The sequence below is a fragment of the Oncorhynchus keta genome, chromosome 10 (assembly GCF_023373465.1).
Source record: "Oncorhynchus keta strain PuntledgeMale-10-30-2019 chromosome 10, Oket_V2, whole genome shotgun sequence".
Classification (NCBI taxonomy): domain Eukaryota; kingdom Metazoa; phylum Chordata; class Actinopteri; order Salmoniformes; family Salmonidae; genus Oncorhynchus; species Oncorhynchus keta.
Genome location: NC_068430.1, coordinates 74,407,953 through 74,430,951, shown reverse-complemented (window position 1 = coordinate 74,430,951; position 22,999 = coordinate 74,407,953). Strand labels below are relative to the sequence as shown.

The 22,999-nt window shown below is 39.1% G+C and overlaps 2 protein-coding genes across 2 annotated transcripts in view; both read right to left on the bottom strand.

Moving 5' to 3' along the window:
- vasna (vasorin a) overlaps nt 1-5,376 on the bottom strand; it is a 49,970-nt gene extending 44,594 nt beyond the window's left edge. Inside the window, 1 exon segment of the mRNA XM_052527938.1 lies at nt 5,229-5,376. The gene's annotated coding sequence lies outside the window, so the exon portion shown is untranslated.
- LOC118372603 (vasorin) overlaps nt 1-5,378 on the bottom strand; it is a 184,149-nt gene extending 178,771 nt beyond the window's left edge. Inside the window, 1 exon segment of the mRNA XM_052527937.1 lies at nt 5,229-5,378. The gene's annotated coding sequence lies outside the window, so the exon portion shown is untranslated.
- Nucleotides 5,379-22,999: the final 17,621 nt, after the last annotated feature.

Genomic DNA, 22,999 nt, shown 5'->3' with positions numbered 1-22,999 from the left:
GTGTGTGTGTGTGTGTGTGTGTGTGTGTGTGTGTGTGTGTGTGTGTGTGTGTGTGTGTGTGTGTGTGTGTGTGTGTGTGTGTGTGTGTGTGTGTGTGTGTGTGTGTGTGTGTGTAGGATTGAGGGGCTATTGTATGGGATGAAAAGGCATGTGTGTGCACAACCCAGACTGCGCCCTTGGGGAGAGGGGATTAGGGCTGGGGGTCAAAACTGAGAGAGGGGTGGAGGCAGTCAAAATAACTCCTGGTAAACTATAAGACTAGTCTGTAGACTGATCAGGTATCTGAATATGCAATGCATGTGTCTCCCTCTCTCTCTACCTCTCCACCTATCCCTCTCTACCTCTCACCTATCCCTCTCTACCTCTCTACCTCTCCACTTATCCCTCTCCACCTCTCCACCTATCCCTCTCTACCTCTCAACTTATCCCTCTCTACCTCTCCACTTATCCCTCTCTACCTCTCCACCTATCCCTCTCTACCTCTCCACTTATCCGTCTCTACATCTCCACCTATCCCTCTCTACCTCTCCACCTATCCCTCTCTACCTCTCCACCTATCCCTCTCTACCTCTCCACTTATCCCTCTCTACCTCTCCACTTATCCCTCTCTACCTCTCCACTTATCCCTCTCTACCTCTCAACGTATCCCTCTCTACCTCTCCACTTATCCCTCTCTACCTCTCCACCTATCCCTCTCTACCTCTCCACCTATCCCTCTCTACCTCTCAACGTATCCCTCTCTACCTCTCCACTTATCCCTCTCTACCTCTCCACCTATCCCTCTCTACCTCTCCACCTATTCCTATCTACCTCTCCAACTATCCCTCTCTACCTCTCCACTTATCCCTCTCTACCTCTCCACTTATCCCTCTCTACCTCTCCACTTATCCCTCTGTACCTCTCCACTTATCCCTCTCTACCTCTCCACCTATCCCTCTCTACCTCTCCACCTATCCCTCTCTACCTCTCCACCTATCCCTCTCTACCTCTCCACCTATCCCTCTCTACCTCTCCACTTATCCCTCTATACCTCTCCACCTATCCCTCTCTACCTCTCCACCTATCCCTCTCTACCTCTCCACCTATCCCTCTCTACCTCTCAACGTATCCCTCTCTACCTCTCCACCTATCCCTCTCTACCTCTCCACCTATCCCTCTCTACCTCTCCACTTATCCCTCTCTACATCTCCGCCTATCCCTCTCTACCTCTCCACCTATCCCTCTCTACCTCTCCACCTATCCCTCTCTACCTCTCAACTTATCTCTCTTTACATCTCCACCCATCCCTCTCTACCTCTCCACCTATCCCTCTCTACCTCTCCACGTATCCCTCTCTACCTCTCCACTTATCCCTCTCTACCTCTCCACTTATCCCTCTGTACCTCTCCACTTATCCCTCTCTACCTCTCCACTTATCCCTCTCTACCTCTCCACCTATCCCTCTCTACCTCTCCACCTATCCCTCTCTACCTCTCCACTTATCCCTCTCTACATCTCCACCTATCCCTCTCTACCTCTCCACCTATCCCTCTCTACCTCTCCACCTATCCCTCTCTACCTCTCCACCTATCCCTCTCTACCTCTCCACCTATCCCTCTCTACCTCTCCACCTATCCCTCTCTACCTCTCCACCTATCCCTCTCTACCTCTCCACTTATCCCTCTCTACCTCTCCACTTATCCCTCTCTACCTCTCCACTTATCCCTCTCTACCTCTCCACCTATCCCTCTCTACCTCTCCACCTATCCCTCTCTACCTCTCCACTTATCCCTCTCTACCTCTCCACTTATCCCTCTCTACCTCTCCACCTATCCCTCTCTACCTCTCCACTTATCCCTCTCTACCTCTCCACTTATCCCTCTCTACCTCTCCACCCATCCCTCTCTACCTCTCCACCTATCCCTCTCTACCTCTCCACCTATCCCTCTCTACCTCTCCACCTATCCCTCTCTACCTCTCCACCTATCCCTCTCTACCTCTCCACCCATCCCTCTCTACCTCTCCACCTATCCCTCTCTACCTCTCAACTTATCTCTCTTTACCTCTCCACCCATCCCTCTCTACCTCTCCACTTATCCCTCTCTACCTCTCCACCTATCCCTCTCTACCTCTCCACCTATCCCTCTCTACCTCTCCACCTATCCCTCTCTACCTCTCCACCCATCCCTCTCTACCTCTCCACCTATCCCTCTCTACCTCTCAACTTATCTCTCTTTACCTCTCCACCCATCCCTCTCTACCTCTCCACCTATCCCTCTCTACCTCTCCACTTATCCCTCTCTACCTCTCCACTTATCCCTCTCTACCTCTCCACCTATCCCTCTCTACCTCTCCACCTATCCCTCTCTACCTCTCCACTTATCCCTCTCTACCTCAAGTGAGGAGCGCCAAAGGTTCCTCTCTCAGAGTAGTACACTGAGGAATGTAATGAGAAGGCTACATGTGTCACACTCAATACCTTCCCACTAGACCCCTGGATTTACCTAACACGCTCCGAGGATGAGGGGGGTTTAAGGAGGTGCACCACACCACGCAAGGGGGAGCGACCCGTAAACCTCTCCCGAGGGGGTCTGGGTTCTGAGAATCATAGGTTCCCCTCCGATGAACATGTCAGTGCCATGTTAGACTACGGTACAATTCATAGAGTGTCAGGAAAGCTGTCACATTAAGATAATTCATTGTGGAAAGGTAAATACACGATTAAAGAGCAGTGGAACGTGTCGGCTATAGGCTAAATTCCACAGGTCAAAGAAAAGGTCAATTCCAACCACCTCGCAGTCCAACCAAGGAGCATCAGATCAAGAACAAACTGTAGGCATAACATATTCAGACACTCACTGAGGACAATGGACATATTCAATTTAATAATGTTACTTCCTGTTTGGCTCTTTTGGGCATTGAAGGAGAACAATAGACATACGATGCAAGTCATCTATTACAGTATTAAAACCTGTCTTTCTCAGCATCAGGATGATTTATGTTGGGTTCGGGGAGACACTCGCTGTTTTATCACACATGGTGACAACTTCCCTAAACACTCTAAACGCTCCCACATGAACCAGAGTAAAAGGGGAACCCAGAGTAAAAGCTGACCTGGAGGACCTAGAGGGAGCATCACCAAAGCACCACAGGGCACAGTTAAGCCTGGCTAAGAGGAGAGGATTTATACTACTGCTGCTGTTGTTGATAACACTACAACCACGCACAACCACTTCTCATTCTCTAATAGCTGCTTCGCACTCTTTAGTTTAACACACACACACCAAACAAAATCCTCTTCACCTTGTACCTCTTAGCTTCCATCATGGGGTTATTAACTCAATCAGGGGTCCCCTTATTTAGTTGTCATGGTGGCATGACCCAAACACTTATTAGCTGACCCCTGGGATTAGTCCAAGACCAAAGTGTTTGGGGGGGTAGGGTGTGGAGGGGGGGGTAAGTAGGGGGGATCTCACAATGATGTGTGTGTGTGTGTGTGTGTGTGTGTGTGTGTGTGTGTGTGTGTGTGTGTGTGTGTGTGTGTGTGTGTGTGTGTGTGTGTGTGTGTGTGTGTGTGTGTGTGTGTGTGTGTGTGTGTGTTAGCATCTTTGACGTTCTTTAATTAAATTGCTGAGACACCAAGTCAGGAATGTTTGCTTCCTCCCTCGCTCTCTCTGCTGATCTCTTCCTCCCTCGCTTTCTCTGCTGATCTCTTCCTCCCTCGCTCTCTCTGCTGATCTCTTCCTCCCTCGCTCTCTCTGCTGATCTCTTCCTCCCTCGTTCTCTCTGCTGATCTCTTCCTCCCTCGCTCTCTCTGCTGATCTCTTCCTCCCTCGTTCTCTCTGCTGATCTCTTCCTCCCTCGTTCTCTCTGCTGATCTCTTCCTCCCTCGCTCTCTCTGCTGATCTCTTCCTCCCTCGTTCTCTCTGTCCCTCCATCTCGGTCTTTACTTTTCCCATCCCTTCATAGACTTCAGTTTGTTTAGGTGCCCTTCCTGGCTGCCTCTCTGACTTGTATTTATCTAGCATGTTTTATTACATCTCTACACACAAAGTCATTGACATAGAGGCCTCTGAATAACATGAGGTAGACTTGAGTAGTCAAGGTGATTGTTTCTCAAAATCACAAATGTGCTATTCTCACAACCACAGCAATAATAAGCATTTTTAGAATTTGGATTTGGATTTAGAATTTGGATTTGATGAAGTTGTTATTACCATGCCATTACTATTCTATTGTATACAAAAGAGACAAGTCAACCTAATCCAATCAGGTTAACGTTTAAATAAACAAAGAAGAGATGACAACCCTGGTCGATTAGTGAGATAACAAGCTCTAATTCAATGACCTTTAAAACAAACAAACACAAACGGGATAAAGCAACAGCAACAACCGATAACAGACCACCCTGACCTGCCTGCTGTGCTTCTAACTAACAACCCACTGGGCACAGACGTCGGTTCAACGTACACTTTTAGTTTGGTTGAGTTGTACATTTGGTTGAGTTGTCAACTAACGTGAATTCAACGTGAAATCAACGACTGAGGATATTTAAATTATTATTATGATGGAAACAACGTCGCTTCCAGCAGGTTTTGCCTCGCTGGAACCGTATCTCTATTCTACATGACTCTCTCTGTGAGGGTCTCTGGCTGCGCAGAGATTTGAATCGAGAATGGTGAGCAATGCACCACACGGTAAAGATATTTTGACACGCAGATATAACCGACCATATCACATCTTGACAATGATCCGCTTTCAAAGGTTTCTGTGGATGCGGTTTCGAAGTGAGATAGAAAAGAACTATGTTGGTGGAGAAATGTTCGGTCATATAAACCTTGGCTATAGGCTAGTCAGTGGTCGTTGCTCGTGGTGAGATCGATAAACACGGATAATGGGACAGACATACATGGCATATAGTATCCTACATCTTCAGAGGAAAAACTCGGAAATGTTTTAATATAAAATGTGATCACAAAACTATTCCCGTTTCTAATAAAGACACGCAGTGCCAGGCATTCAGCTCACAGACAGTAACCCAGAGAAATCCCTCCCTATAACTTCCCTAAGTCATATCTCGCCTGAACAGTAAACACCGTCCGAGGTGCACTTTGGAGCGCACAGAACAACCTGCATAATGACTGCGCGGTCTCCAAACGGTCACAGACGAGGCTACTGGCTACCAGCCTACTTGTTTCCATCATAAAGTCGCACCAGAAGTAGAAGAAAGTTGTTCGTGAGACACCTACCTGGCAAAATGTAGTCCCGAAATGTGCTCAAAACAGTGCTATTTCTTATCCACTTTATCGACGTGTCTATGAGGCTCAAATCCTTTTAATACAGTTGTATTGTCCACAAACTTCAGAAAGGTAGCCTATTGAAATCCCTGTGCAGAACATTTCTCTCTGCGTGTCAAAGTTGCGGTCCAGAAGTCTCCGAGAGGTATGCCCCCTATGTCAAGCGCGTCCCGAGTTTTAACAATTGGAGGACGAGAGGCTCTAGAACTTTAAAAAAAAGTTGTAAGTGGGAGGTGCGTTCTGGTATGAGCGCGAACTGCACTCTGCGCGTCCATGTTCCAGAATCTGGAGCGCAGAGATGGTAACTTCAGCCTACACCTGTAAACATATCAAGTGGCCATCCAATATTACGTAACAACATGGTGAAAAGGCTATGCGTCCGATCACATTACGTTATTTTTTTATTGATTCTCGATTAAGGGGATATTTTTGAACATAACAAGAATAAGCAGATATTTTAAATACTCCACTGAAACTAAATCAGATTATTGCAGATTACTCATACAATGTTTTTTTGCCTATTTGAAATATAATTCACAATATAAAGTTCTGTATGAGTTCAGTGGGTGTTTATGACCACGTTTTCTTAATAATTTTCACAGACTAGGTCACTGAGGCTCGTCACTTCACGCAAAACACATGGGTTTAGGTTCCATTGTAGTCTCCTAGCTGGTATTTCTATATACGTGGTCTTCAACATGGAATACTCCTGCCCGTCACAGAAGTTGTCATTGAGCTGTCGGCTGAGGCACTAAATTAAACTGAGGTGGGGTGGTGGGGTATGGTCGGTGCACAAACAGAGGGAAGGGAGCAATAGAGAGTGGAGAGAGGGGTGGGGAGGGAGAGAGTGTGTGTGTGTGTGTGTGTGTGTGTGTGTGTGTGTGTGTGTGTGTGTGTGTGTGTGTGTGTGTGTGTGTGTGTGTGTGTGTGTGTGTGTGTGTGTGTGTGTGTGTGTGTGTGTGTGTGTGTGTGTGTGTGTGTGTGCACGCAGTGGCGTGCATTCATGAAAGAGAGAGTTGGTGAACTAAGAGGAACTGACATCATGACATACTGATATGTCTTAGAGGCTAGAACATGTTCTTTATGACATATCTCTCTCTCACACACACACACACACCTGTTGGACATTATATGTAGTAGTAGTGGTTCAGACAAACTGTTACATGCGTGACCAGAGTTCTCCAGTCCAGATGAAATCATGTTGCTATCCATTGTCTCCAATACACAACAAACTCACTAAGGGGTTAACTAGCTACATGCCTATTAACAGTTGAATAACTTATACCAACCAAAACCCTTTAATATACACTGAACAGAAATATAAATGCAACATGTGTTGGTCCCATGTTTATACATGAGCTGAAATTAAAGATCACAGAAACGCTCCATACATTTCTCAAAAATGTTGAGCACAAATTTGTTTAGATCCAAGGTAGCGTGCATTCCTCATTTGACAAGATAATCCATCCACCTGACAGGTGTGGCATATCAAGAAGCTGATTAAACAGCATGATCATTACACATGTGCACCTTCTGCTGGGGACAATAAAAGGCCACTCTAAAATGTGCAGTTTTATAACACAACACAATGCCATGGATGTCTCATGTTTTGAGGGAGCGTGCAATTGGCATGCTGACTGCAGTAATGTCCACCAGAGCTGTTCATTTGAATGTTCATTTCTCTACCATAAGCCACCTTCAACGTCGTTTTTAGTGAATTTGGCAGTATGTCCATTGGCCTCACAACCGCAGATCACGTGTATGGTGTCGTGTGGGCAAGCGGTTTGCTGTTGCCAACGTTATGAACAGAGTGCCCCATGGTGGCGGTGGGGTTATGGTATGGGCAGGCATAAGCTACGGACAATGAACACAATTTAATTTTATTAATGGCTATTTTAATGCACAGAGATACCGTGACGGGATCCTGAGCCCCATTGTTGTGCCGTTCATCCGCCACCATCCCCTCATGTTTCAGCATGATAATGCACGGCCCCATGTCACAAGGATCTGTACACAATTCCTGTAAGTTGAACATTTCCCAGTTCTTCCATGGCCTGCACACTCACCAGACATGTCATCCATTGAGCATGTTTGGGATGCTCTGGATTGATGTATACGACAACATGTTCCAGTTCCAACCAATATCCAGAAACTTCACACAGCCATTGAATATGACTGGCACTGTCACGTCCTGACCTTAGTTCCTTTTTTATGTCTCTATTTTAGTTTGGTCAGGGCGTGAGTTGGGGTGAGCATTCTATGTTTGTTCTATGTTTTGTATTTCTGCTTTTGGCCTGGTATGGTTCCCAATCAGAGGCAGCTGTCAATCGTTGTCTCTGATTGAGAACCATACGTAGGTAGCCTGTGTTCCCACTATGATTTGTGGGTAGTTGTTTTCTGTTGAGTTTATGTCACCTCACAGAACTGTTTTGTTTCTTCCATTCGCTTTGTTATTTTGTTTTGTGTGTTCAGTCTAATAAAGTAACATGGACACTAACCACGCTGCACATTAGTCCGATCCTTCCTACTCCTCCTCAGACGACGAAGAGATTCGTTACAGGCACACCATTCCACAGGCCACAAAGAACAGCTTGATCAACTCTATGCAAAGGAGATGTGGGTCCTGGCATCTAGGCCTTCTTTGGAACACCGTTATTTTAGTCTTACTGAGATTCACTGTCAGGGCGCAAGTCTGACAGAATCTGTGCAGAAGATCTAGGTCCTTTTATAGGCCCTCCTTCGTTGGGGACACAAGCACCAGATCATCAGCAAACAGTAGACATTTGATTTCAGAGTCTGGTAGGGTGAGGCCGTGAGCTGCAGACTATTCTAGTGCCCCTTGCCAATTCATTGATATAAATGTTGAAGAGGGGGGAGCTCAAGCGGCATCCATGTCTCATCCCAGCAGGGGCCCATGGCAAATTGACTCAAAAGCTGTTTTTGAGGCCTCCCGGGTGGCGTAGTGGTGCTGTACTGCAGCGCCAGCCGTGCCACCAGAGACTCTGGGTTCACGGCCAGGCTCTGTCGTAACCGGCCGCGACCGGGAGGTCCGCGGGGCGATGCACAATTGGCCTAGCGTTGTCCTTGTTAGATTCTCCAATCACATTGAGCTGATTTCTGACGTGCTGTTCCTTCCTTGTAGTGTATTTCTGTATCGTTTTAGTGTTTCCCCACAGTAAAGGCGTATCTTATGGTTTTTTATTGGACAGGTTTATCAGATTCTTTCTTAGTTTTTGTACTCTTCATCAAACCATTTCTCATTGCTGTTCATTTTCTAGGTTTTCTGCTTGAATTTATTTTACTTGATATGTTAACATATATGTCAAATATACTATTCAGGCTTTCTACTTCTAAGTTTACACCTTCACTATTGCAGATAGTGTTTTGGCCAATTGCTCTTTGGAAGGTTTCTACACACTATCTTCCTTCCATCTATAGCATTTCTGAATAGCATGCAGTTTGTTGGGCTTTGATGTCTCATGGTTGAGTACTTCTCTGTTCAAGTATGCTGTGATTTTCATGTGGTCTGATAGGGGTGTCAGTGGGCTGACTGTAAAGGCTCTGAGAGACTCTGGGTTGAGGTCAGTGATAAAGTAGTCCACAGTACTGCTGCCAATGAATGAGCTGTAGGTGTACCTACTGTAGGAGTCACCTCAAAGCCTACCTTTAACTATGTACAGACCCAGCTGTCATTGTTGTCTAATTCTCTCTCTCTCTCCCCAGCATTACCCTAGAATGGGCCTTACTGAATCAAACACACACAACAACCCCATTCCAGGTGTCCATCTGTTGCTGGAGTTGTTTCAGTCAGATGAACATTATACCCAGGCACTTTTCAATCTGGTTTGCACGAGCCCCACGTACATCAACACAGCTACAACTCCCTGTTTGTAACGATCTTCGTCTTCATCGGATGAGGAGTAGGAAGGATCGGACCAAAACGCAGTGTGGTAAGTGTCCATGATCATTTATTAACACCGAACACGAACATACAAAATAACAACGTGAATGTAAGAAATGAAAAATCGAAACAGTCCTGAAGGTGTAAACACAAAACAGGAAACAACTACCTACAAACACCAGATGGGAAAAGGCTACCCAAGTATGGTTCTCAATCAGAGACAACAATAGACAGCTGCCTCTGAATGGGAACCATACCAGGCCAAACACATAGAAAAGAACACATAGAAAAACAACATAGAATGCCCACCCAAACTCATGCCCCGACCAAACCAAAATAGAAACATAAAAAAGGAACTAAGGTCAGGGTGTGACACTGTTTGATAACCTATTGTATGACTATAGTTCTTACACCCCAGTGTTTTCTGACCGCATGACTTTCATCACTCTTTTTCAGGACGCAGTTCAAATGTACACTCTCTGGAAGGACGGACAGTCACCTGCTATATTCTAGTCGTGATGGTATTTGGTATTTGGTTAGGATCCCCATGAGCTGTTGTGAAAACAGCAGCTACTCTTTCTGGGGTCCAACACAAAACATGAACCATGACATGATACAGAACATTAATAGACCAGAACAGCTATAGAATATAGAATATAACTACATAAATAAAAACATGCCACACGTAGCCTACATATCAATACATACACACAACCTATCTAGGTCAAATGGTGGCCGTGGTCTTGCTAATGTCAGCATGTAATTGTATGTGTGTGTGCGCGTGTCGGTGGTGTGTGTGACATTTAGCCCCATTGAGTGACCTGAGATGAACCCGTGAGAAGATATACATAGAAATAGGCCCCTCAGACCCCGGATAGAATTTGTGTAACAGAGATCATAATAATATAAGATAATATAGTCACATTAGAAATAATGATACTATGAGATAATAGTCATATGAGAGATAATAATACTATAAGATAATATAGTCACATTAGAAATAATGATACTATAAGATAATAGTCATATGAGAGATAATACTACTATAAGATAATATAGTCACATTAGAAATAATGATACTATGAGATAATAGTCATATGAGAGATAATAATACTATAAGATAATATAGTCACATTAGAAATAATGATACTATGAGATAATAGTCATATGAGAGATAATAATACTATAAGATAATATAGTCACATTAGAAATAATGATACTATGAGATAATAGTCATATGAGAGATAATAATACTATAAGATAATATAGTCACATTAGAAATAATGATACTATGAGATAATAGTCATATGAGAGATAATAATACTATAAGATAATATAGTCACATTAGAAATAATGATACTATGAGATAATAGTCATATGAGAGATAATAATACTATAAGATAATATAGTCACATTAGAAATAATGATACTATGAGATAATAGTCATATGAGAGATAATAATACTATAAGATAATATAGTCACATTAGAAATAATGATACTATAAGATAATAGTCATATGAGAGATAATACTACTATAAGATAATATAGTCACATTAGAAATAATGATACTATAAGATAATAGTCATATGAGAGATAATACTACTATAAGATAATATAGTCACATTAGAAATAATGATACTATGAGATAATAGTCAAATGAGAGATAATAATACTATAAGATAAGTCACATATGAAGTAATGATAATATAAGATAAGTCATATTACAGATAATAATAGAATGTAATGTAGACAGAGACATCAAAATGTAATGTAGACATCATAATGTAATGTAGACATCATAATGTAATGTAGACATCAGAATGTAATGTAGACATATTGACATCATAATGTAATGTAGACATCATAATGTAATGTAGACATCAGAATGTAATGTAGACATATTGACATCATAATGTAATGTAGACATCATAATGTAATGTAGACATATTGACATCATAATGTAATGTAGACATATTGACATCATAATGTAATGTAGACAGACAGACATCATAATGTAATGTAGACAGACAGACATCATAATGTAATGTAGACATATTGACATCATAATGTAATGTAGACATATTGACATCATAATGTAATGTAGACATATTGACATCATAATGTAATGTAGACATATTGACATCATAATGTAATGTAGACATCATAATGTAATGTAGACATATTGACATCATAATGTAATGTAGACATCAAAATGTAATGTAGACATCATAATGTAATGTAGACATCATAATGTAATGTAGACATCAGAATGTAATGTAGACATATAGACATCATAATGTAATGTAGACATCATAATGTAATGTAGACATCAGAATGTAATGTAGACATATTGACATCATAATGTAATGTAGACATCATAATGTAATGTAGACATCAGAATGTAATGTAGACATATTGACATCATAATGTAATGTAGACATCATAATGTAATGTAGACATATTGACATCATAATGTAATGTAGACATATTGACATCATAATGTAATGTAGACATATTGACATCATAATGTAATGTAGACATGTATTGACATCATAATGTAATGTAGACATATTGACATCATAATGTAATGTAGACATATTGACATCATAATGTAATGTAGACATCATAATGTAATGTAGACATCATAATGTAATGTAGACATATTGACATCATAATGTAATGTAGACATCAGACATGTAATGTAATGTAGACATCATAATGTAATGACATAGACATCATAATGTAATGTAGACATAGACATCATAATGTAATGTAGACATATAGACATCATAATGTAATGTAGACATATTGACATCATAATGTAATGTAGACATCATAATGTAATGTAGACATCATAATGTAATGTAGACATCATAATGTAATGTAGACATCATAATGTAATGTAGACATATTGACATCATAATGTAATGTAGACATCATAATGTAATGTAGACATCATAATGTAATGTAGACATCATAATGTAATGTAGACAGATAGACATCATAATGTAATGTAGACATCATAATGTAATGTAGACATCATAATGTAATGTAGACATCATAATGTAATGTAGACATCATAATGTAATAATGTAGACATATTGACATCATAATGTAATAGACAGTAGACATCATAATGTAATGTAGACATATTGACATCATAATGTAATGTAGACATCATAATGTAATGTAGACATATTGACATCATAATGTAATGTAGACATATTGACATCATAATGTAATGTAGACATATTGACATCATAATGTAATGTAGACATCATAATGTAATGTAGACATATTGACATCATAATGTAATGTAGACATCATAATGTAATGTAGACATATTGACATCATAATGTAATGTAGACATATTGACATCATAATGTAATGTAGACATCATAATGTAATGTAGACATCATAATGTAATGTAGACAGATTGACATCATAATGTAATGTAGACAGATAGACATCATAATGTAATGTAGACATCATAATGTAATGTAGACATATTAGACATCATAATGTAATGTAGACAGACAGACATCATAATGTAATGTAGACATATTGACATCATAATGTAATGTAGACATCATAATGTAATGTAGACATCATAATGTAATGTAGACAGATGTAGACATCATAATGTAATGTAGACATCATAATCATAATGTAGACATGATAGACATCATAATGTAATGTAGACAGACAGACATCATAATGTAATGTAGACATAGACATCATAATGTAATGTAGACATATTGACATCATAATGTAATGTAGACAGATAGACATCATAATGTAATGTAGACAGACAGACATCATAATGTAATGTAGACATATTGACATCATAATGTAATGTAGACATATTGACATCATAATGTAATGTAGACATATTGACATCATAATGTAATGTAGACAGACAGACATCATAATGTAATGTAGACAGATAGACATCATAATGTAATGTAGACAGACAGACATCATAATGTAATGTAGACAGATTGACATCATAATGTAATGTAGACATCATAATGTAATGTAGACATATTGACATCATAATGTAATGTAGACAGATAGACATCATAATGTAATGTAGACATCATAATGTAATGTAGACATATTGACATCATAATGTAATGTAGACAGATAGACATCATAATGTAATGTAGACATATTGACATCATAATGTAATGTAGATCATAACAGACATCATAATGTAATGTAGACAGACAGACATCATAATGTAATGTAGACAGACAGACATCATAATGTAATGTAGACAGACAGACATCATAATGTAATGTAGACAGATAGACATCATAATGTAATGTAGACATCATAATGTAATGTAGACATATTGACATCATAATGTAATGTAGACAGACAGACATCATAATGTAATGTAGACATATTGACATCATAATGTAATGTAGACATATTGACATCATAATGTAATGTAGACATATTGACATCATAATGTAATGTAGACATATTGACATCATAATGTAATGTAGACATCAGAAGACATCATAATGTAATGTAGACATATAGACATCATAATGTAATGACATATTGACATCATAATGTAATGTAGACATATTGACATCATAATGTAATGTAGACAGACAGACATCATAATGTAATGTAGACATATTGACATCATAATGTAATGTAGACAGACAGACATCATAATGTAATGTAGACATATTGACATCATAATGTAATGTAGACAGATCAGACATCATAATGTAATGTAGATAGACATCATAATGTAATGTAGACAGACAGACATCATAATGTAATGTAGACATATAGACATCATAATGTAACAGACAGACATCATAATGTAATGTAGACAGATAGACATCATAATGTAATGTAGACATATTGACATCATAATGTAATGTAGACATATTGACATCATAATGTAATGTAGACATATTGACATCATAATGTAATGTAGACATAGACATCATAATGTAATGTAGACAGACAGACATCATAATGTAATGTAGACATATTGACATCATAATGTAATGTAGACATATTGACATCATAATGTAATGTAGACATATTGACATCATAATGTAATGTAGACAGATAGACATCATAATGTAATGTAAACATAGACATCATAATGTAATGTAGACATATTGACATCATAATGTAATGTAGACAGACATCATAATGTAATGTAGACATATTGACATCATAATGTAATGTAGACAGACATAATGTAATGTAGATGATAGACATCAGAATGTAATTAGACATCATAATGTAATGTAGACAGACAGACATCATAATGTAATGTAGACAGACAGACATCATAATGTAATGTAGACATATTGACATCATAATGTAATGTAGACAGACAGACATCATAATGTAATGTAGACATATTGACATCATAATGTAATGACAGATAGACATCATAATGTAATGTAGACAGACATCATAATGTAATGTAGACATCATAATGTAATGTAGACAGACATCATAATGTAATGTAGACAGACAGACATCATAATGTAATGTAGACAGACAGACATCATAATGTAATGTAGACAGACAGACATCATAATGTAATGTAGACAGACAGACATCATAATGTAATGTAGACAGATTGACATCATAATGTAATGTAGACATCATAATGTAATGTAGACATATTGACATCATAATGTAATGTAGACATCATAATGTAATGTAGACAGATAGACATCATAATGTAATGTAGACATCATAATGTAATGTAGACATATTGACATCATAATGTAATAGACATATTGACATCATAATGTAATGTAGACATATTGACATCATAATGTAATGTAGACATCATAATGTAATGTAGACAGATAGACATCATAATGTAATGTAGACATATTGACATCATAATGTAATGTAGACATATTGACATCATAATGTAATGTAGACATATTGACATCATAATGTAATGTAGACATCATAATGTAATGTAATAATAATGAATATAATATATGCCATTTAGCAGACGCTTTTATCCAAAGACGACTTCAGTATGTGTGCATACATTCTACGAATGGGTGGTCCCGGGATGGAACCCACTACCCTGGCGTTACAAGCGCCATGCTCTACCAACTGAGCTACAGAAGGACATCTAATGTAGACAGATAGACATCATAATGTAATGTAGACATATTGACATCATAATGTAATGTAGACAGATAGACATCATAATGTAATGTAGACATATTGACATCATAATGTAATGTAGACATATTGACATCATAATGTAATGTAGACATCATAATGTAATGTAGACATATTGACATCAGAATGTAATGTAGACATCATAATGTAATGTAGACATCATAATGTAATGTAGACATATTGACATCATAATGTAATGTAGACAGACATCATAATTTAATGTAGACATATTGACATCATAATGTAATGTAGACAGACATCATAATGTAATGTAGACAGACATCAGAATGTAATGTAGACATCATAATGTAATGTAGACATCATAATGTAATGTAGACATATTGACATCATAATGTAATGTAGACATATTGACATCATAATGTAATGTAGACATCATAATGTAATGTAGACAGATAGACATCATAATGTAATGTAGACATATTGACATCATAATGTAATGTAGACAGATAGACATCATAATGTAATGTAGACATATTGACATCATAATGTAATGTAGACATATTGACATCATAATGTAATGTAGACATCATAATGTAATGTAGACATATTGACATCATAATGTAATGTAGACATCATAATGTAATGTAGACATATTGACATCATAATGTAATGTAGACATCATAATGTAATGTAATAATCATAATATAATATATGCCATTTAGACAGCATTTTATCCAAAGCGACAGTCATGTGTGCATACATTCTAATGTAATGTGGTCCCGGGGATCGAACCCAGACAGACATCATAATGTACCAACTGAGCTACAGAAGGACATCATAATGTAGACAGATAGACATCATAATGTAATGTAGACATATTGACATCATAATGTAATGTAGACAGATAGACATCATAATGTAATGTAGACATATTGACATCATAATGTAATGTAGACATCATATTGACATCATAATGTAATGTAGACATCATAATGTAATGTAGACATATTGACATCATAATGTAATGTAGACATCATAATGTAATGTAGACATCATAATGTAATGTAGACATATTGACATCATAATGTAATGTAGACAGACATCATAATGTAATGTAGACATATTGACATCATAATGTAATGTAGACAGACATCATAATGTAATGTAGACAGACAGACATCATAATGTAATGTAGACATCATAATGTAATGTAGACATCATAATGTAATGTAGACATATTGACATCATAATGTAATGTAGACATATTGACATCATAATGTAATGTAGACATCATAATGTAATGTAGACAGATAGACATCATAATGTAATGTAGACATATTGACATCATAATGTAATGTAGACAGATAGACATCATAATGTAATGTAGACATATTGACATCATAATGTAATGTAGACATATTGACATCATAATGTAATGTAGACATCATAATGTAATGTAGACATATTGACATCATAATGTAATGTAGACATCATAATGTAATGTAGACATATTGACATCATAATGTAATGTAGACATCATAATGTAATGTAGACATATTGACATCAGAATGTAATGTAGACATCATAATGTAATGTAGACATCATAATGTAATGTAGACATCATAATGTAATGTAGACATATTGACATCATAATGTAATGTAGACAGACATCATAATGTAATGTAGACATATTGACATCATAATGTAATGTAGACAGAGACATCATAATGTAATGTAGACAGATAGACATCATAATGTAATGTAGACATATTGACATCATAATGTAATGTAGACAGATAGACATCATAATGTAATGTAGACATATTGACATCATGATGTAATGTAGACATATTGACATCATAATGTAATGTAGACATCATAATGTAATGTAGACAGATAGACATCAGAATGTAATGTAGACAGACAGACATCATAATGTAATGTAGACATATTGACATCAGAATGTAATGTAGACATACAGACAGACATCAGAATGTAATGTAGACATCAGAATGTAATGTAGACATCAGAATGTAATGTAGACAGATAGACATCATAATGTAATGTAGACATATTGACATCAGAATGTAATGTAGACATACAGACAGACATCAGAATGTAATGTAGACATCAGAATGTAATGTAGACAGACAGACATCAGAATGTAATGTAGACAGACAGACATCAGAATGTAATGTAGACATCAGAATGTAATGTAGACAGACAGACATCAGAATGTAATGTAGACAGACAGACATCAGAATGTAATGTAGACAGACAGACATCAGAATGTAATGTAGACAGACAGACATCATAATGTAATGTAGACATATTGACATCAGAATGTAATGTAGACATCAGACAGACATCAGAATGTAATGTAGACATCATAATGTAATGTAGACAGATAGACATCAGAATGTAATGTAGACAGATAGACATCATAATGTAATGTAGACAGACAGACATAATGTAATGTAGACAGACAGACATAATGTAATGTAGACAGACAGACATCATAATGTAATGTAGACATCAGAATGTAATGTAGACAGACAATGTCATGTAGACAGACAATGTCATGTAGACATAGACATAATGTAATGTAGACAGACAGACATAATGTAATGTAGACAGATAGACATCACAATTTAATGTAGAAAGACAGACATCATAATGTAATGTAGACAGATAGACATCATGATGTAATGTAGACATCAGAATGTAATGTAGACAGACATCATAATGTAATGTAGACAGACATAATGTCATGTAGACATCATAATGTAATGTAGACATCAGAATGTAATGTAGACAGACAGACATCAGAATGTAATGTAGACATCAGAATGTAATGTAGACAGACAGACATCATAATGTAATGTAGACAGATAGACATCATAATGTAATGTAGACAGACAGACATAATGTAATGTAGACAGACAGACATAATGTAATCTAGACAGACAGACATCATAATGTAATGTAGACAGACAGACATCATAATGTAATGTAGACAGACAGATCATAATGTAATGTAGACAGACAGACATCATAATGTAATGTAGACAGACAGACATCATAATGTAATGTAGACAGATAGAGGAGCCTGAGCAGTGTGAGACACAGTATAATACTGTTTAATGTAACATGGTCATGTGATTACATTTTCCTCAGGTTTCCTGAAACTTTCCTACAAAGCGATTTACTGTCAACACACACGGAATATTCACTAAACATATACACTACACATATTCACTACACATATTCACTACACATATTCACTACACATATACACTACACATATACACTACACATATTCACTACACATATTCACTACACATATTCACTACACATATTCACTACACATATACACTACACATATTCACTACACATATACACTACACATATACACTACACATATTCACTACACATATTCACTACACATATTCACTACACATATACACTACACATATACACTACACATATTCACTACACATATTCACTACACATATTCACTACACATATTCACTACACATATACACTACACATATACACTACACATATTCACTACACATATTCACTACACATATACACTACACATATACACTACACATATTCACTACACATATTCACTACACATATACACTACACATATACACTACACATATACACTACACATATTCACTACACATATTCACTACACATATTCACTACACATATACACTACACATATACACTACACATATTCACTACACATATACACTACACATAAACACTACACATATTCACTACACATATACACTACACATATTCACTACACATATACACTACAAATATACACTACACATATACACTACACATATACACTACACATATACACTACACATATTCACTACACATATTCACTACACATATACACTACAAATATACACTACACATATACACTACAAATATACACTACACATATACACTACACATATACACTACACATATTCACTACACATATACACTACACATATACACATATACACTACACATATACACTACACATATACACTACAAATATACACACTACACATATACACTACACATATACACTACACATATGGCTGAGAGAGTTTTTGTTGCAATGACAAGGGTAAACTGTATGGGTTCTGTATGTGGTCCGTGTGAGAACGGAACCTGAATGTAGGATCTGTGAGAATCGGATCTGTTCTCATGCTTTGGTCGTACACTTGGCAGACAGATAAAGAACCTTTTCGTAGCAGGTAGCAACGTAAATATTTGATCTAACACAGGACCTGTCTACTAATCAGATTTACTGACGCTGATGTCACACATACATCACTCTCTGTCCGATACCATGTCATTGACCTTTGACTCTTCATCTAAATGACTTGTGGATCCGTGGGAGCGTTGGGTTGACGTGGAAACAGACATGGGATATAAAAGCCCCTTTGTATTAGTGTGGGTGTGTCCACGGGAGTGATGCCACTTAGTGGCTTTCCAGGTACATGTTTGCTGGGTACGAACGGAACTTTGTGTGCATTTTGTGTGCATTGTGTGTGTGTATGTGTGTATGTGTGTATGTGTGTGTGTGTATGTGTGTATGTGTGTGTGTGTATGTGTGTATGTGTGTATGTGTGTGTGTGTATGTGTGTATGTGTGTATGTGTATGTGTGTATGTGTGTATGTGTGTGTAGGGAGAGAGAAAGAGGAACAGAGTTGACAGCAGTGCGGGAAAGCAAACAGCCAGGCTCTTACCCAACAGGATGACTTGGATTAGCCCTGGCACAGTCAGGAGCGACAACAGGATCTCTAGCCAATAGGATGTTGTTGATGGGAGAACTGGAGCCAAAACCGGGTTGCTTTTCTCACTCTGGCCCAAATCTGATCTTAATATCAGTGGGGATGTCGTAAACCTAGTTGTCCACAATGACATCAGAGCCAGTTCATTCAATAGATAGCCTGGCTAGTTTATGCAGAACTCCACATCACATCTGCATCTGGAAAGTTAGGATGACGCCCTGTACTGCAGTAAACGGAGGTCTTTTTTAATACTGTCGTTTCCTTCTAAACGTTGAAAGGAGGGTGTGGTTGTGAAGGATGGTGTGGTCGTGAAGGATGGTGTGGTTGTGAAGGATGGATGTAAAGGATGGTGTGGATGTGAAGGATGGTGTGGTGTGAAGGATGGTGTGGTCGTGAAGGATGGTGTGGATGTGAAGGATGGATGTGAAGGATGTGTAGATGTGAAGGATGGTGTGGATGTGAAGGATGGTGTGGATGTGAAGGATGGTGTGGTCGTGAAGGATGGTGTGGATGTGAAGGATGGTGTAGATGTGAAGGATGGTGTGGATGTGAAGCATGGTGTGGTCGTGAAGGATGGTGTGGATGTGAAGGATGGTGTAGATGTGAAGGATGGTGTGGATGTGAAGGATGGTGTGGATGTGAAGGATGGTGTGGATGTGAAGGATGGTGTGGATGTGAAGGATGGTGTGGATGTGAAGGATGGTGTGGTTGTGAAGGATGGTGTGGATGTGAAGGATGGTGTGGATGTGAAGGATGGTGTGGATGTGAAGGATGGTGTGGTTGTGAAGGATGGTGTGGATGTGAAGGATGGTGTGGATGTGAAGGATGGTGTGGATGTGAAGGATGGTGTGGATGTGAAGGATGGTGTGGATGTGAAGGATGGTGTGGTTGTGAAGGATGGTGTGGATGTGAAGGATGGTGTGGTTGTGAAGGATGGTGTGGATGTGAAGGATGGTGTGGTTGTGAAGGATGGTGTGGATGTGAAGGATGGTGTGGTTGTGAAGGATGTTGTGGATGTGAAGGATGTCCATCAGACTGTTAAACAGCCACCACTAACATTGAGTGGCTGCTGCCAACACACTGACTCAACTCCAGCCACTTTAATAATGGGAATTGATGGGAATGATGTAAATATATCACTAGCCACTTTAAACAATGCTACCTTATATAATGTTACATACCCTACATTATTCATCTCATATGCATACGTATATACTGTACTCTATATCATCTACTGCATCATTATGTAATACATGTATCACTAGCCACTTTAACTATGCCACTTTGTTTACATACTCATCTCATATGTATATACTGTACTCGATACCATCTACTGTATCTTGCCTATGCCGCTCTGTACCATCACTCATTCATATATCTTTATGTACATATTCTTTATCCCCTTACACTTGTGTCTATAAGGTAGTAGTTTTGGAATTGTTAGCTAGATTACTTGTACTAGATTACTGCGCCTTCTTCACGATGCTGTCTGTGTGAGTGGACCAATTCAGTTTGTCTGTGATGTGTATGCCGAGGAACTTAAAACTTGCTACCCTCTCCACTACTGTTCCATCGATGTGGATAGGGGTGTTCCCTCTGCTGTTTCCTGAAGTCCACAATCATCTCCTTAGTTTTGTTGACGTTGAGTGTGAGGTTATTTTCCTGACACCACACTCCGAGGGCCCTCACCTCCTCCCTGTAGGCCGTCTCGTCGTTGTTGGTAATCAAGCCTACCACTGTTGTGTCGTCCGCAAACTTGATGATTGAGTTGGAGGCGTGCTTGGCCACGCAGTCGTGGGTGAACAGGGAGTACAGGAGAGGGCTCAGAACGCACCCTTGTGGGGCCCCAGTGTTGAGGATCAGAGGGGAGGAGATGTTGTTACCTACCCTCACCACCTGGGGCGGCCCGTCAGGAAGTCCAGTACCCAGTTGCACAGGGCGGGGTCGAGACCCAGGGTCTCGAGCTTGATGACGAGCTTGGAGGGTACTATGGTGTTGAATGCCGAGCTGTAGTCGATGAACAGCATTCTCACATAGGTATTCCTCTTGTCCAGATGGGTTAGGGCAGTGTGCAGTGTGGTTGAGATTGCATCGTCTGTGGACCTATTTGGGCGGTAAGCAAATTGGAGTGGGTCTAGGGTTTCAGGTAGGGTGGAGGTGATATGGTCCTTGACTAGTCTCTCAAAGCACTTCATGATGACGGAAGTGAGTGCTACGGGGCGGTAGTCGTTTAGCTCAGTTACCTTAGCTTTCTTGGGAACAGGAACAATGGTGGCCCTCTTGAAGCATGTGGGAACAGCAGACTGGTATAGGGATTGATTGAATATGTCCGTAAACACAGCGGCCAGCTGGTCTGCGCATGCTCTGAGGGCGCGGCTGGGGATGCCGTCTGGGCCTGCAGCCTTGCGAGGGTTAACACGTTTAAATGTCTTACTCACCTCGGCTGCAGTGAAGGAGAGACCGCATGTTTTCGTTGCAGGCCGTGTCAGTGGCACTGTATTGTCCTCAAAGCGGGCAAAAAGTTATTTAGTCTGCCTGGGAGCAAGACATCCTGGTCCGTGACTGGGCTGGATTTCTTCCTGTAGTCAGTGATTGACTGTAGACCCTGCCACATGCCTCTTGTGTCTGAGCCGTTGAATTGAGATTCTACTTTGTCTCTGTACTGACGCTTAGCTTGTTTGATAGCCTTGCAGAGGGAATAGCTGCACTGTTTGTATTCGGTCATGTTACCAGACACCTTGCCCTGATTAAAAGCAGTGGTTCGCGCTTTCAGTTTCACGCGAATGCTGCCATCAATCCACGGTTTCTGGTTAGGGAATGTTTTAATCGTTGCTATGGGAACGACATCTTCAA